Source organism: Triticum urartu, chromosome 3A, assembly GCF_056163025.1.
Source record: "Triticum urartu cultivar PI428250 chromosome 3A, HENAU_Tu73, whole genome shotgun sequence".
Lineage (NCBI taxonomy): Eukaryota > Viridiplantae > Streptophyta > Magnoliopsida > Poales > Poaceae > Triticum > Triticum urartu.
In genome coordinates, this window is record NC_141875.1 from 613,033,784 (window position 1) to 613,050,076 (window position 16,293).

The window sequence follows — 16,293 nt, forward strand, 5'->3', positions numbered from 1 at the left end:
TAACACAATTATAGCATGAACAATAGACAATTATCATGAACAAAGAAATATAATAATAACCATTTTATTATTTCCTCTAGGGCATATTTCCAACAGCTTGAACTTTGGAGGTGCTCTGCATTTATGTTTTTTGGTCTCAGAAAGGGCTAGCGAGATACCACATGGTTGATATTAGTCATATTATATCATGGTTGTTTTGACAACATGTTGCTATCTGAGATATCTTTTTATTGCTCGCTAGCTGATTATATCATTGATATGAGTTAATATAATCTTTAAGAGTTATTGTCGGCATGGTTAGTTATAATATTGGCTGAAAACCTGGGTGCTGCTTAAGATTATTTATGCAAACAAGAGCAAAAGATTTTGTAAAAGTTTTTCTTTTTCACTTTCAGTCTATCAACCGAATTGCTTGAGGATAAGAGCTTGGGGGAGTTGATACGTCTCCAATGTATCTACTTTTCCTAACACTTTTCCTCTTGTTTTGGACTCTAATTTGCATGATTTGAATGAAACTAACCCTGGACTGACGCTGTTTTCAGCAGAACTACCATGGGGTTGTTTTTGTGCAAAAATAAAAGTTCTCAGAATGGAACGAAACTTTGCGAGGATTTTTTATACAATAAATAAGAATTTCTAGAGCCAAGATCCATCGGAGGGGGGCACCTGGGTGGGCACAACCCACCAGGGCACGCCCCCTCCTGGCGTGCCCAGGTGGGTTGTCCCCACCTGGTGGCCCTGTAGACCCTGAAACCGGCGCTATAAAATCCTTGTCGGTGTCAAAACCAGCGGATCTCGGGTAGGGGGTCCCGAACTATGTGTCTAGGCCGGATGGTAACAGGAGACAAGGGACACAATGTTTTTTACCCAGGTTCGGGCCCTCTCGATGGAGGTAATACCCTACTCCTGCTTGATTAATATTGATGATATGGGTAGTACAAGAGTAGATCTACCACGAGATCAAGGAGGCTAAACCCTAGAAGCTAGCCTATGGTATGATTGTATGTATATATTGTATATCTATCGACTAGCCTGGCCTCGGTTTATATAATGCACCAGAGGCCTAGGATAACAAGAGTCCTAGCCGAATACGCCAGTGGGGAGAAGTCCTTGTCTTGATCGCCAAGTCTTGTGGAATCTTCCTTGTATGCGGTAGCCGTCCGAACTGGCCCATGAGTATACGGCCACGGGGGTCCTCGGCCCAATCTAATAGATCGGGAGATGACGTGGTGAGTACCCCCTAGTCCAGGACACCGTCAGTAGCCCCCTGAACCGGTCTTCAAGTTAGGGACGCTCCTCGATTCTTCCGAACTGTTCTTCATCTTCGGTTGCCGGTCTTGAAAACTGGTTCAACAAATCTTCTTTATCTTCGATCTTGAGGATCGCCGAAATGCATTCGACGAGTTTACACGTCGGGTATCCGAGGAGCCCCTTTAAGTTTCCGGCCTTTATCAATGCCTTGTTTATTTTTATGCCACACCTCGGGTTTGAAGTTGTTCCCGGGAGGCAGGGTCCTCTTGCGTCCGAGCTCCAACGCTGGACTGCATTCGAGGTATCTTTTGTAGCCGAGCACCAACGCCGGACCGCTTCCCAGCTCTAGCGGTGGAATGTATCCGAGCTCCAACGCCGGACTATGTATCCGAGCTCCAACGCCGTACTGTATATTCGAGCTCCAATGCCGAAATATATCCGAGCTCCAACGTCGGACTGTGTCCAGTGCTCCAATGCCGGACTATATCCGAGGTGTCATATCACCTTGGTTCAAAAAAGTTGAAGGAGTTTAGCCGAGCTTAATGCCAGAAATGCCCTCTATGGAGCCAACCACTAGCGCCCGAGCTTTATGCCGGTCTGCTTCCGAGGTGGTGCACCACCCCGACTATGGGCCGATTTTTTGTCAATATTTTTTATTGGTGCAATTTATTCTCTACCGAGATATATAGCCAGTAGCCCTCAAGGTGTGTATCGGTCTAAAACCCAAGATGCACATGAAGGATGACATAAGACCGCTGATCCCAGTAGCCACTGAGACTCAGGTTGATTTGCAAAATCGGCCTGAGGATCAAGTCCTAGCTCGGCAGAATACTTCGGGACACAAAAGCGGCGTGCTCAGTCCTCAAGACTCAGGTTGGGTGCGGCCGACCAACCTGAGGATCAAAATCTCCTCGGAAACTATATTGCACATAAAATTTTCTGCATTGGACAAGCAATGCAGTAGCCCCCGAGACACTGGTCGGGTGGCAACACCAGATCAGGGGATCGATGTGCCCCTTTAATATTTGTAAATAATAAGCCTGAAGCCCAGTAGCCCTCGAGCCTTAATGCGGGCACGGGTGGCCGAATTAAGGATCAATATCCATAGTAAAATCACAAATTATGTGTAATGACTCTATGTATCCAAGTACTTTACGTCATTAATGCTCAGATCCGCATTGTACAAAACTTTGTTGACCGACCATCGGCTTCCACCTCCTTGGCCAGTGGCCGAGGAGTGTTTGTCCTACTTTATAAAGCCTTTATGAGGGCAAAGATTTACGACAAACAAGGCAATCTGGCCACACGGTTTTATAAACAAAGGTACGCAGAGAGATATGTTATATTACTGTTTAACAGAAGAAATGTATTCCAAAGAAAATAGTCCCGCTATCGTTTCCTTTCTTTGGGTTGTCATGCTAAGCATGATCATGAAACCTCAGCTCGAATGTAAGAGCAAAATATCGAGGATTTAGTTTGGGAGGCCAGTTAATAGCCCCCGGTAGTGTTCAGCGACAGTCGAGGTCAAGCCGTAAACACTTCGGCCAATGTTATGAATGGCCCGTCATAGTCATCGGATCGCTGACCAGTTTACGCTTATTGTGACAGTCAGTTTTCGGCTTTCTCCACTAAGGTGCTTAACCATGTGAGCTGGAAGCACAATCGCAGTGGTTCTCCCTTTGCACGCCTAGCCGAACAAAACGGAACGTAGGAAGCAAGTGCAGGAGCCGGGCAACCCAACTATTGACCGAAGACACAATTCGAAACTGATGCATATATAGCAATATCTGAGAATGTTTTTGCCGAATCCCTAAAGGTGTCCGGCGTTGCACTGCGAGACTAATGCTGGAAAAGCACAAATAGTTTAAAAGTGCCAAAAAGCTTGGAAAACCAAGAAACATCAGTAAAAACATGACGTCCGAACAAGATCAAGTGTTCGGTGCCAATCCGAAAATTGGTCTTAGAAAAAAGAAGTGCTTCTGTCGTCCTTTAACATGACACATCCTATCTCAAGACTTCGAGCGGGTCAGCCTACGGCTTCAACCTCCTATCCCGAGGGCGGAGTACTTCTCATTAGGCCAGTTTAGCAAAGTAAGCTCTAGCGGCTTTGAGAGAGAAATTAGGCTCCCCGACTAGTGACCGCACACTCGCGTCGAAAAAAGGAGTGATAAATAATAATAATAGAACTTTGCAACGACTGAGAAGAAGAACACTTATTATAAAATGGCTCAAATAAACTTAAGAGCCCCCAAGTGACTTGGGTAGAAGAATGATTGCATGTACCGAAGTACTTATATCATATCTATGTTCAACCGAACTTTAAACGCGTCTTAACCGACCGTCGGCTTCTCCCTCTTCGGTTAAGGACCGAAAAGTGTTATGTACTCCATCGGTCGAGAATATCGACGGTGTTTCCAATAACCAGGCAATCAGGCCATAAGGCTGTAACAGACAAAGCGCGCTCAGGGAACTTATGCTATATTACTGCGAAGAGTAAGAAGCATCTTCGAAGAAAATAGTACCCCCACCGATACCTTTCTTTGGTGCTCATTGTTATTATGAGACTTGTGCAATAGATTTTTTGTACTCATGAGTTCCGATGTGTGCCGACCATCATTGAATAACTATAAGAGCGCTAGCCTTCGGCTTCACCCAGTCTGAGGTCCGGCTCGGGTGACCCGATCATGACAATCGCAGAGGTGCTCCCTTTACTCCGTAGCCGAACAATCGGGAACGTAGGGGTAAACACAGGAGTGAGGCAACCCAGCTTGCAAATCGCTTAAGTCAATGTGGTGCATATTGTGGCGTAGTACACGAACAAGGAATGAAGCCGTACAAGTATAATCACATGCAACAGGAAAAGCTTCATAAAGGAAGCCCCCAAGTAAACGGGGTATTTGAATTTATGCGTCACAAACAAAGTTTGGACAAGGAAATTTTTTAGAAGCAACTTTTTTCCAAAAAAGTATAATTCTTGGTCGAACCGAACGCAAGTTAGAAATTAAAGCTTTGAGCATGAAAGCGACTTAGCTGGTTAATGTGTTCGGTATTGATGATGCGGTCCGAGCTTGATGCGGGGCAAGGTTCCATCCCTCAAGCCGGTCCCGAGGTGGCGGAGCGGAGAGCTTGACACGCCGAAGTGGTGACATAGCACGATCAATGCAGACCGGCAGAGTGACGCCGAAGTCCCCGGATCATTTTCCTGTGCACAAAAATAGTGCAAACCGGAGATAATAGTAATAATGATAATTAGAAAAAAAATCGTTGCATAATAAATAATTTATGCAAAGTGAGTAATAAAAGAAATATGGCCTGGCGACGAAGTCAAGTCGATGCAGGGCGTCGGCGTGATGCGGTAAAGGCGTGGCAAAGCCTGAATTCGCAGGTCGGTCCGAGCTCCGAGTGCGGCGTTCGCCGGACTATGTACGGAAACTGACCGAACCACCATGCGACTGTCGTTAATGCAGCCACCATTTGATAGACCTGTGTACATATGACGGACAGACCAAAGTAATAATTCCTTGGGAAAAATGAACCCAAACAAGCAAAAAATACTGGGATTAATAGCACCTGGTTTATTTGTTGTAGAAATCTGAAGGAAGGTGATTCCTAAAATTGGGACCCGCTCCGCACACCCATTGCCTGATGGGCGATAAAACGACGGCATGGCAATGCTGGTAAAGGTTGACTCGCCGAGGCAAAGCCCTCGGCCCAGCTAACGTGACGGAGCTGGTCGGCTAGTGACGCCGAAGTGTCCGGAGTAGGTTGATGAAGAGATGGCGAAGCCCCCGGTCCAGCCGAGATGTCGAAGCCTCGATGTCAGCCGATGAGTCGAAGTGGGTCGGCGTGATGGACACCAGCTTGAAGAAGCAATAGTGCGGCCCTGTCGATGCAGGTCGTGACGTGGTCGATGCCGGCTTGATGGAGCGACCGTGCGGCGATGCCGGTATGCCCGCTCCGTGTAATCCGTGGGGCGGCGATGTTGATGATGATTTATCCTTCGCGATGCCGGACTCTTGTTCGGCTTGCCGAGATGATGATCCGAAGAAGCTGAGCTCGGCTAAAGTGACGACATGTCCAGCGCAGGTCGGCAGCCGTGGAGTAATATTGCCGGACTGATTTGACACCAGCATGATGTTGAAGATCATATTCAAAAGATCTTAAAGTTAGTGGGATGTGTTCGGGAACGAAACACAATACCCATACAAAACTTCCTTCAAAAGGGATGTCTGAAATCCTGTTCATAAAAAAGACGAACTCGGGTCGGATTCGTTTTCGCACGGAAAACAGATCTGAAAAGTGATGCACTAATCGGAAGGTTCCCGGAGTTTGGACGGTCGAATCGAGCTGAAATTTTGAGAGGTGGTAGATATAGGAATTCCGCAGCCGATCAACGGTTGGATCTTTCAAAGGACGTCCGAGCTAGAAGCTGGACACCACGCCCTAAACTCATCCAGATTCCCGTCCAGATTTGACAGGGCTCCGGTATATCATAGATTGCCAGAGATTCCTCCATCGGAACTCGACGAAATTTTCCAGGGTTGTTGTAGACTCGATTCCGCACAATTCCACTGAAGCGATCGTTAAAGCGATGCTCGAGCAGGCGGTGGCGTCGGATACGCGTTCGCTGTTTGGAAAAACAGCATGGTCGCTTGAGGGCAATGTTGACGTTGAGCCCCTGAGCTCCATAGATGATTCCTCCGTGATCTTGATAGAGATCGCAGTTGATGTTTGATGAAGGCCCTCGTCCGAACATGGTGATCCGAACACGGGGCGCAATTCTTGATCGAACCAAGGTGACCAGTCGAGCTGGTGACGAAGATGCCGAAGTCGCAGTTGATCTGCAGGCGAGCCATCGATCCTTTTGTCGATCACACAGCGAAACTCTCAATGAAAGCACCAATGTCGGTGTCAAAACCGGCGGATCTCGGGTAGGGGGTCCCGAACTGTGCGTCTAGGCCGGATGGTAACAGGAGACAAGGGACACAATGTTTTTTACCCAGGTTCGGGCCCTCTCGATGGAGGTAATACCCTACTCCTGCTTGATTAATATTGATGATATGGGTAGTACAAGAGTAGATCTACCACGAGATCAAGGAGGCTAAACCCTAGAAGCTAGCCTATGGTATGATTGTATGTATATATTGTATATCTATCGACTAGCCTGGCCTCGGTTTATATAATGCACCGGAGGCCTAGGATAACAAGAGTCCTAGCCGAATACGCCGGTGGGGAGAAGTCCTTGTCTTGATCGCCAAGTCTTGTGGAATCTTCCTTGTATGCGGTAGCCGTCCGAACTGGCCCATGAGTATACGGCCACGGGGGTCCTCGGCCCAATCTAATAGATCGGGAGACGATGTGGTGAGTACCCCCTAGTCCAGGACACCGTCAATCCTATTTTCCAGAAAAAAATCAGGGAGAAAGAATTATCACGATCCACGAGACAGAGGCGGCGTCACCTCCTGTCCGTTTGTGGCTCCAGAGAGGGGGATCCTCGTTCTTCGTCATCCCCAACCCTTCTCCATCGCCAATTGCTACCTCTTTAGCTTGCGTTGGTTTTCCCCAAGGAGGAAGGGATGATGTAGCAGAGTAGCGTAAGTATTTCCCTCAGTTTTTGAGAACCAAGGAATCAATCCAGCAGGAGGCCACGCTCAAGTCCCTCGTAGCTGCACAAAACGATAGCTACTCACAACCAACGCGATTAGGGGTTGTCAATCCCTTCACGGTCACTTACGAGAGTGAGATCTTTTAGATATAATATTTTTGGTATTTCTGGTATAAAGATGCAAAGTGAAAAGTAAAAGGCAAAGTAAAAAAGCAAAGCAAGATTAAAGTGATGGAGATTGATATGATGAGAATAGAGCCGGGGGCCATAGGTTTCACTAGTGGCTTCTCTCAAGAGCATAAGTATTCTACAGTGGGTGAACAAATTACTGTTGAGCAATTGACAGAATTGAGCATAGTTATGAGAATATCTAGGCATGATCATGTATATAGGCATCACGTCCGTGAAAAGTAGACCGAAATGATTCTGCATCTACTACTATTACTTCACTCATCGACCGCTATCCAACATGCATCTAGAGTATTAAGTTAAAAACAGAGTACCGCCTTAAGCAAGATGACATGATGTAGAGAGATAAATTCATACAATATGAAATAAACCCCATCTTGTTATCCTCGATGGCAACGATGCAATACGTGCCTTGATGCCCCTTCTGTCACTAGGAAAGGACACGACAAGATCGAACCCAAAGCTAAGCACTTCTCCCATGGCAAGAACTACCAATCTAGTTGGCCAAATCAAACGGATAATTCAAAGAGACTTGCAAAGATAACCAATCATACATAAAAGAATTCAGAGAAGATTCAAATATTATTCATACATAGACTTGATCATAAGCCCACAATTCATCGGTCTCAACAAACACACTGCAAAAACAAGATTACATCGAATAGATCTCCACAAGAGAGGGGGAAAACTTTGTATTGAGATCCAAAAAGAGAGAAGAAGCCATCTAGCTACTAACTATGGACCCGAAGGTCTGAGGTAAACTACTCACACTTCATCGGAGAGGCTATGATGATGTAGAAGCCCTCCGTGATGACGGCCCTCTCCAGCAGAGCTCCGGAACAGGCCCCAAGATGGGATCTCGTGGATACAGAAAGTTGCGGCGGTGGAATTAGGTTTTTGGCTCCTCTTCTGATCGTTTGGGGGTACGTAGGTATATATAGGAGGAAGGAGTACGTCGGTGGAGCTCCGAGGGGCCCACGAGGCAGGGGGCGCGCCTTAGGGGGGGCACCCCCCACCCTCGTGACGACCTCTCTGATGCCTTGGCATAGGGTCCAAGTCTCCTGGATCACATTCGGTGAGAAAATCACGTTCCCGAAGGTTTCATTCCGTTTGGACTCCGTTTGACATTCTGTTTCTTCGAAACACTGAAATAGGCAAAAAACAGCAATTCTGGCCTGGGCCTCCGGTTAATAGGTTAGTCCCAAAAATAATATAAAAGTGGAAAAGAAAGCCCAATAGTCGGGACCACTCCTGCCGATCTTGCAAGTTATAGTCACCTACTATGTGTTATGATCCGGCAACCCCAGAGTGACAATAGTCGGGACCACTCCTGGTGATGAACGTAGTTTCAGGAGTTTATGTATTCACCGTGTGTTAATGCTTTCACTACAAAAAAAAGACACATCCATTACACTTTGGGCCGAACGAAATTTTTTCTGTCATGCTTATGACACTTCTATGACGATAATTGTGACAAAACCCGGTATCATCATAGATGTGGTGGGCTCCTACTTCTATGACAAAAAACCATGACAGAAAATGGGCTTTTTGTCCTGGGCGGGCCGGAGACGCAGCTGCATGACATTCTTTGGCCGTCCATGATGAAAAAAACCATGGTAGAAGCGAGGGCGAGGAAAATATCTGGGAGTTCCCGGTTACGGTGGGTGGTCGAGGGCCGAGCGATGCGTGTTTCTCTCGTACACGTACGTGCATGGGTGTGAGGCGTTGGGCTTTAACTGAACCCGAGCGAGGCGTTCGCCTACTGAACCAGAGCGATTGCACTGCAGGCTATGCGTTACATAACCTGAGCGATCAGTCAATCTGGCTGTTAACTGAACCCGATCGAGTGATTCCTTCGCTACTGCCGCTAACTGAAGCCGATCGATGCAGCCTCTGGATGAACAGTGAGTGTCATTGGGGGGGGGGGTGGATGAACAGTTCCCGATGGGGGGTTGGATGAACAGGACCCCATGGTAGTAGAGGTCGTTGCCGCTAGATGAACAGGACCCCGATCGAGCCGGTTGGGGGTGGATGAACAGGACCCCATGGAGGGCTGGATGAACAGGACGACCCAGTGGAGGGTTGGTTGAGCAGTAGCCGGTGGAGGGCTGGATGAACAGTAGCCCGTGGAGGGGTGGTTGAACAGGACCCCGTGGAGAGGGCTGGTTGAACAGTAGCCGGTGGAGGAGCGGTGGAGGCTGGATGAACAGGAGCCCGTGGAGGCAAGAGAGGAGACGTCGTGGATGAACAGCGTTGGTGGAGGCTGGAGGAGGTCGATGGTGGATGAACAATAGCCCATGGAGGCAGTCAACGATGGAGATGAATAGTATCCCGTGGAGTCCCGTTTTGCGGTACGCCACACCCCTCCCAATGAACAGGACCCCCGTTTCGACCGTAGCGCTCCAACACAAGTCAGTTTCCTCCGTTTTGCGGTACGCCACACCCCTCCCGATCAACAGGACCCTGTTTGGACCATAGGAGGTCCAAGAGAAGTCCGTTTCCTTCGTTTTGCGATACGCCAGACCCGTCCCGATAAATAGGATCATGTTTCGACCGTGGCCGGTCGAACACAAGGCCGTTTCCTCCGTTCTGCACTATCTCAGGCCTCGTTTTGATCGGCTATTCCATCCAAGCCGGTTGGCTCCCAATGAACACGATGACATAGTTTCTCCGTTCTGACCCAGCCATGTACACGAGCCCTGACCGTATGTATGCGCGAGTAGGCGTTCGAGACCCCACGCGTATGTATGTACGTGGCCGAATTTTTTGGCGTGTGGATGTATGTACGTGTACACCATTTAGATGGGACAGCCTAAACTGCTACGTGGGGGGCTCTACTATGACATGTGCCGCTACTTATTTGGCCACGGTTCATCGTTGCAGAGTGACCGATCGACCAGTATGTATGTACACGTTCGCGACAAGACAGACAATGGTACATACGCTTCGACCGGGTGGGTCCCGCTATTAGGGAGGATAAGGACACACTTCCTTGCATGCGAAGATATATCTGTTGGGTCCTAGCTGTCAGGGGGGGGGTATTTTTTCGCCCGTAATAAGGACGCACTTCCTTGCATGTGAAGATGTAGCTGGTGGGTCCCAGTAGTCAGGGGGAGAAATCATTATTTTTCAGGGTAAAAAGGATGCAGTTGCATACATGCGTCCATGGCCGTGGTGCGTCCCCACAGTCAGCCTCTCACGTACAGTCATCTTCCGATGACTCATGTTTGTTGACCACGTCACTACTAGGAAAAGGCATGCTAGTGGCGCACCGAATTTGCCTTCTAATGGCGCACTACCGGTGCGCCACTGGCATCACGCCACTAGAATTAAATTCTAATAGCGCACCACCGGTGCGCCATTAGTATCTGGTGTTCTAATGGCGCACCATGTAGTGCGCCATTAGTATAGACTGCAGTGCGCCATTAGAATGCCTCCCAGGGGGCCATATGTACCCATGTGCTTTGGCATTCTAATGGCACACCAGCAGTTAATGCGCCATTAGTGTGATGATCATAGTGCGCCATTAGTGTCTTGTGTGGTGCGCCATTAGTATGAATATTAGGTTTTATTTTTTTTGCTTTTCTGATTTTTGCACAGGTTACAAAATATATTATTGGACAGAATATAGACAGCAGCACACAGCAACATCAGATTCATCGAATACAAAATAAGATTAGTCTCCGAATATAATTCATCATATTAGTCTCTGAATTCAAAAGACCGAACAAAGATAAAACATTACAAGTCTCAAGACCGCGAGTATCGAGTTTGCCTTCACATTACAAGTCGATATTGATCATCTAAACTACCATCACATAGAAGAGAGTTGTGGTCATCACGATGAGCATCATCGCGATCAAACTGGTCTTCATCTGGTTCCTCCAATGCTCCCTCCTCTCTCCCTCTAGATAGCGGGCGTATCTACATTCGGCCTCCGCCCTTGTGGTGTACCCTTTGTAACTGTTACCGCTGAAACGGTGAACCTGTCTCCGACACTACTCCGAGTCGTCGTAGACTCCGGGAACCTTACCCTTGTACACGACATACGACGGCATCTCTATGCACAAGCCAAACAACAGACAATACATAAGCAATATGTAAGTATGCAACAAAAGGATCGGAAGAGAAAAGCAAGACATTAATAGCATGATTCATGGTCCTACTAATAAATAGCATCGATTACATCTAAGTTGAACGACTGTCCAAACCAAAGAGACATACGAATTCATTAAAGTATAATTACAACATGAGCCAATCAATGTTTCAGAACTACACATCACTACTTTCGACTCGACTCATCGGACAGGAACGTGGATGAAGCCGCCGTCTGTCGTGATGGTCATGAAATCACGATCGTTGTCACCCTGCATTTGTAGCATTTCATCTATCTCACTATTGGACGGTTGATATCTGAGGAAGAACTGCCCCGAGGTATGAAGGACATCTTGATGGATGATGTCCGCAAACTCTGACTGGATGCGAAAGAATTCTTGTCTGAGGTCCATGTCCTGGACTGCCGACAAGCTCGCGGCCCAATCTTTGAGATTATCTGGTAGCAGAAGTTGACGATGGTCCCTTACGATCGCCCGCATGTGATGGAGGGCGTAGTAGGCATCCTTCTGACCGCCAGGCGGCTGCTTGACGCAGCAGAACTTTGTATTGTGTGAGAACATGTGCTTGCCGTACTTACGAACTACCCTGGTGAAGGTGCCTCCAGATTTTGTGTAGGCGGGGAGAACATCATCAAGAACTTTCTTGACATTTGTGTAGTCTATCTTGGAGTTACGGTTCGGGTCTAAATACGTGGCCATGGAATATTTCGGGCTTAAGAGGATGAGTGTGCAATGTGTGTCACTGCACAGAACACGAAATGTTAGAAAAAAAAGAACGATCGAAATCTAAGAAATCATATGTTACGGGGCGGTTAAGGGATGACTTACTCGAGAAAGTAAGCCACAAGGAAGTTATCCTTATCTGGGTTTGCCAGAATGACGCCTTCGAGGTGTCAACTCGCAACTTGGCGGTCCCCAGCGCTGCTCAAGTGCTTGGCATGCATATAGAAGGGGTCGACTAACACGATGTCCGGGGTCTTGTCTCTAATGATCTGCATCTCCATACTCAGTGAAAACAGCCGAACGAAGGTGTAGTGCAGCGGATGAAGGTTAAACATAGCAAAGATGTCATCAAACTACAGGACGATCGTACCCCCGATGTCGCCATCCACAAAACCCTTGCCCTCTGGCACCTTGGCCACGAAAACCGTGTATGCCACATCCTTCTCTCTGAGACGCCGCTTCTCCAAAAGAACACTGTCGTGCAGACTCTGCATAGCACCGGTTGCAGCATTTAGCATATTTGGCGGTAGCATCGCCCTACCCGCCACATGCACCCTCCTCGAGATATCCTTAGGTGAAGGTGGCCCGTCCTGAGCACGGATCGAACTCGGTGCCGGCTGGCTCGCACCGGCGCCCTTGTTAGTCTTTCGTTTCCATCCCTTCTTCTTGATCTCCTGTAATGGGACCGAGTTCTGCTCACAGACCGCCTTCTTGAGCATGTTGGGGCTGATAATATTTCGCACCTCAGCTATCTGAGGCTTGGTGAAGGCGGGAGCTGGAGGCGTGTCCTGAGAACTGAACGCCAGACGACGCCTGTTGCAATTGGATTTCTCCGCCGTACCAGCTAGATCGCGGTCGTCTTGGTTGGGTTCTTGAGAAAGAGGCCCACAGAAATCGTCAGCGTACCCATGTTCGGCAAAGTACTTATCAACTTTGGTAAATGTACCGTCGTCGTTGTCGTCGCCGTCCGGATCCTGTGCCATAGGGCTGTCCGGATCCTGTGCCATAGGGATGTCCGGCAGGTCCGGTAGTGTTGCGGCGTTCTTGCCATGGCCTGGCGCCGGCACGACTGGCGGTCTTGTCTGTGGGGTGGTGTCCCCCGCCCCCAAACAAATCTGTCTCTTCGGCCAAAGCAGGGGCCAGTTTAGGCAGGTGCTGAGGGTCATCTCATCTTCTTCGTCGACCCCAGCGGGTCGAATCGGAGGTAACAGCGCGTCGCAGACTGGCAGCACCCGAACCACTTCAACCCTATACATTGTGGGTGGCATCGGATTACCGTGGAACATGGGGTTGCCCGGTTGAACGATTCTGCCCTTGGCGACGTCGACCAACTCGGCGCCCACGAAGTGCAGAAGAGTGCAAGGAACGTCGGCGGTGCCCTGCGAAAACATGTACAGGGCCTCAGGGATGCCCAGTCAAAGGCAAGGAGATGAAGTCATCGGCTGAGAGGCTTAGTTACCGTGATGCCGCCGAGCTCGGCTAATGTCGAGGCACCGCCAACAGCGGGCGTGCAACTGACGGAGGGGGCGCTTGCTGGCGAGGTGCCGGCCGGCATACACCCAGGTGCATTAAGCTCCAATGCCCGTGCCAGTGCCGGAGACACGAATACCGCCTCCGCCAGAGACACCAATGGCGCCGCCGCCGGAGACACCAATGGCGCCGCCGGAGACACCAATGGAGCCGCCTGCGCACTGTGCGAGTTGCTGGCCGTGAAGCTGGGAACCGGGGGATGCCCCTGTTGGCCGCCCGCAATCCACGTCGTCAGCCCATGAATCAACGTAGGCACCATGGCGTTGAGCGTGGTTCCAAGTTGTTGTTGCACTTGCTCTTGGACAAGCTCCGGAATCCGCACCACTTGTGCCTTGAGTTCTTCAACCTTGCGCGTCTGGCTTTCCGAGCTGGTCTTTTTCTCCTTCCGCACACCAGCGGTATAGTATGACCCCCATTTTGTGGACAAGCCTTTGCCGGCCACATGACCAGCTGACGTCGGCTTAGTGAGCTTATCCTTGTTTTTCATTACGTTCAACGCCCTATTTAAAGGGGTGTCGAAAGAGGAGCTCTTAGACGACCCGGCGCTACTGCTTTCAGTGTCCTGCGAATGGAACGTGAACCATTTAGAAATATTGGGGATTAATTAGAGTGCAACCATATGGAGCTAATTACGCGGGGGTGTATTCCTTACCAGAAGAAGCTCAAGTGCCCTGGTCTTCGGATCCCTGGTAAGCTCCTTTGTTATCGGGTCCTCCTTGTACCCGGCCCTGACATAGTTCCTGGTCTGCTTGTCACCGCTGTATTTCTCGAAGCGGGGCGGTAGGCCTTGCTCGGCATGCTCCGCGTCCTCCTTGTCCCATATAGGGTCCGCCACTCTGTAACCGCCGGGACCAAGTTTGTGTTCCCCTAAGTTCAACTCCCGCATTTCTTTCCCCCACTGACTTGATTCGGAGGTTGCACTGCTCTCGCACTTGATCTTGAACTCCTTGTACTCATCTTCTCTCGTCAAAGGATATTTCGCCTTGATCTTCTCATAACTATCACCTTTATCAATCATTCTCTTCACCGCGCTTTTCCAAGTAGACAGGGCCGTGCTCATCTTCGTGAGGGCGGCACTGTTCACTTTATTCCCTGAGAGGCGTGTGTTTTCAAATTCAGCGGGGAACTTGTATCGTTCGTTCAGCTTCGTGAAGAGGAGGTTGCGCAAATTCCCTCGGTCCTTATGCCTAAGGTTCTCGGTGTTGATCGAGACGGTGCTCCGAAGAATGCACCCGAGATGAACCGAGTACCCCTTGACGATATGTTTGGGCTCCGTTGGATTCCCGTTGGAGTCCACTTGAGTGAATTCCTCCTTGACGGTGCGGAGCGCATTCGGGCGCCGGTCCTTCCTTTGCTTCTTCGGTTGGCTGCCATCTGTGTGTGCGCCGCCATCATCAGTGGTGGCATCCTCGGCAGCACCATCAGTGGTGTCATCCCCGACGCCACTAGGGGTTGTGTAATCAGGATCGGTGTCTTCCGCGGTGTCCTCATAGAGGCGAGGTTGTTCCTCCATCTCTTGGGACAGCTCCCAGAATTGCTTGCCGCCCGAACCACCGGCCTCATCGTTGTGGGCCATGTTTCGCTCTAAATAGGAAAAAAGTTTGGTCAAAAAGTTGGTTATTGTTAAGGAACAAGATCATGGTCTCATCATTTAGGGTTTGTCGACACTGAGGCACCCTAAAAGCCTAAGCTTTCATCATTTAGGGTTTGTCGACGCCGAGGCACCCTAAAAGCCTAAGCGTACATCATTTAGGTTCTCATCGACACCGAGGCATCCGGGGCAGCCAAGTTAAGTTTTCATCATTTAGGGTTTATCGATGCCGAGGCACCCTAGGTTGGGCCTAATCACTTGGCACTAATCACTTGGCTCTATTGCCACCTATGGTTTAATACAGCAAGAATAAAGGGGCAATTGATCCTACTTAATTAAGTACTAAGATACCCCGGCCCATGCATTAGTAGCAAGTACCTCATATGTCCGATTTTTAGCAAAGTCATGCTAAAATTCACGGAAAATTTCAGCATGACCTTTGCTGAAAATAGGACATATGGAGTACCCAAATTTGCCGGAACGGAAGTTAATCGACATTCCGGCAAACTCAAGGGCCTCTCGGGGTACCTGCAAAATCATCACGACACGAAGGGCCTCTCATGGGCCTCAAGCAGCAGCGGCCCTTCACGAGCGAACTCAATGAGTGTGAACCAACAGAGTGTGGGTCACCACAGATTCTGTAGTCAAAAACCTTCTGGACAAAGTGAAAATAGTTACAATATGCTTGCAAGTAATTTTTCTGTAACTAAGGCACAATATTCTTGCAAGTAAATCACAATATGCTTGCAAGTAATTTTTCTGTAACAGTCTTGCCCCTATTTGAAGGACAAGCAAATAGATACAATGGGTAGCTTTGGCACAATCCTAAGGCACAATCCTCTGACTAATTCATCACTGTAGGCCGGCATGAAACACACTCCTCCAAAAAAGCCTAAAATTCCACTATTATTGCATGTAAAAAAGCCTAAAATCCACTAGTATTGCCTCTAAAAAAGCCTTAAAAGTCCACTATTATTGACAATCAAAATATGATCTGAACTGTAAGGAGTTAAGTGAAAAATGAGTGTTAACTGAAGTTTTCCAGTACAGATCATAACTGAAGTTATTCATAGAATATAGTGACATCAAATGCAGTTAATTAGTCTTAATTGAATCTTAGTAAGGTTCATTATGAAGTCAAAAGTCCCCAAATAGTGAAAGGGAACAAACAAAAAAATGTTCGGGAAATTCCAAAAGAGTCTAAAGGTATGGGTTGGTTTTTGGTTCCAATTTGAAAACCCAAAATTTCATCAACACATTAATTATAATTTGTTTGTGCAAATACTTCT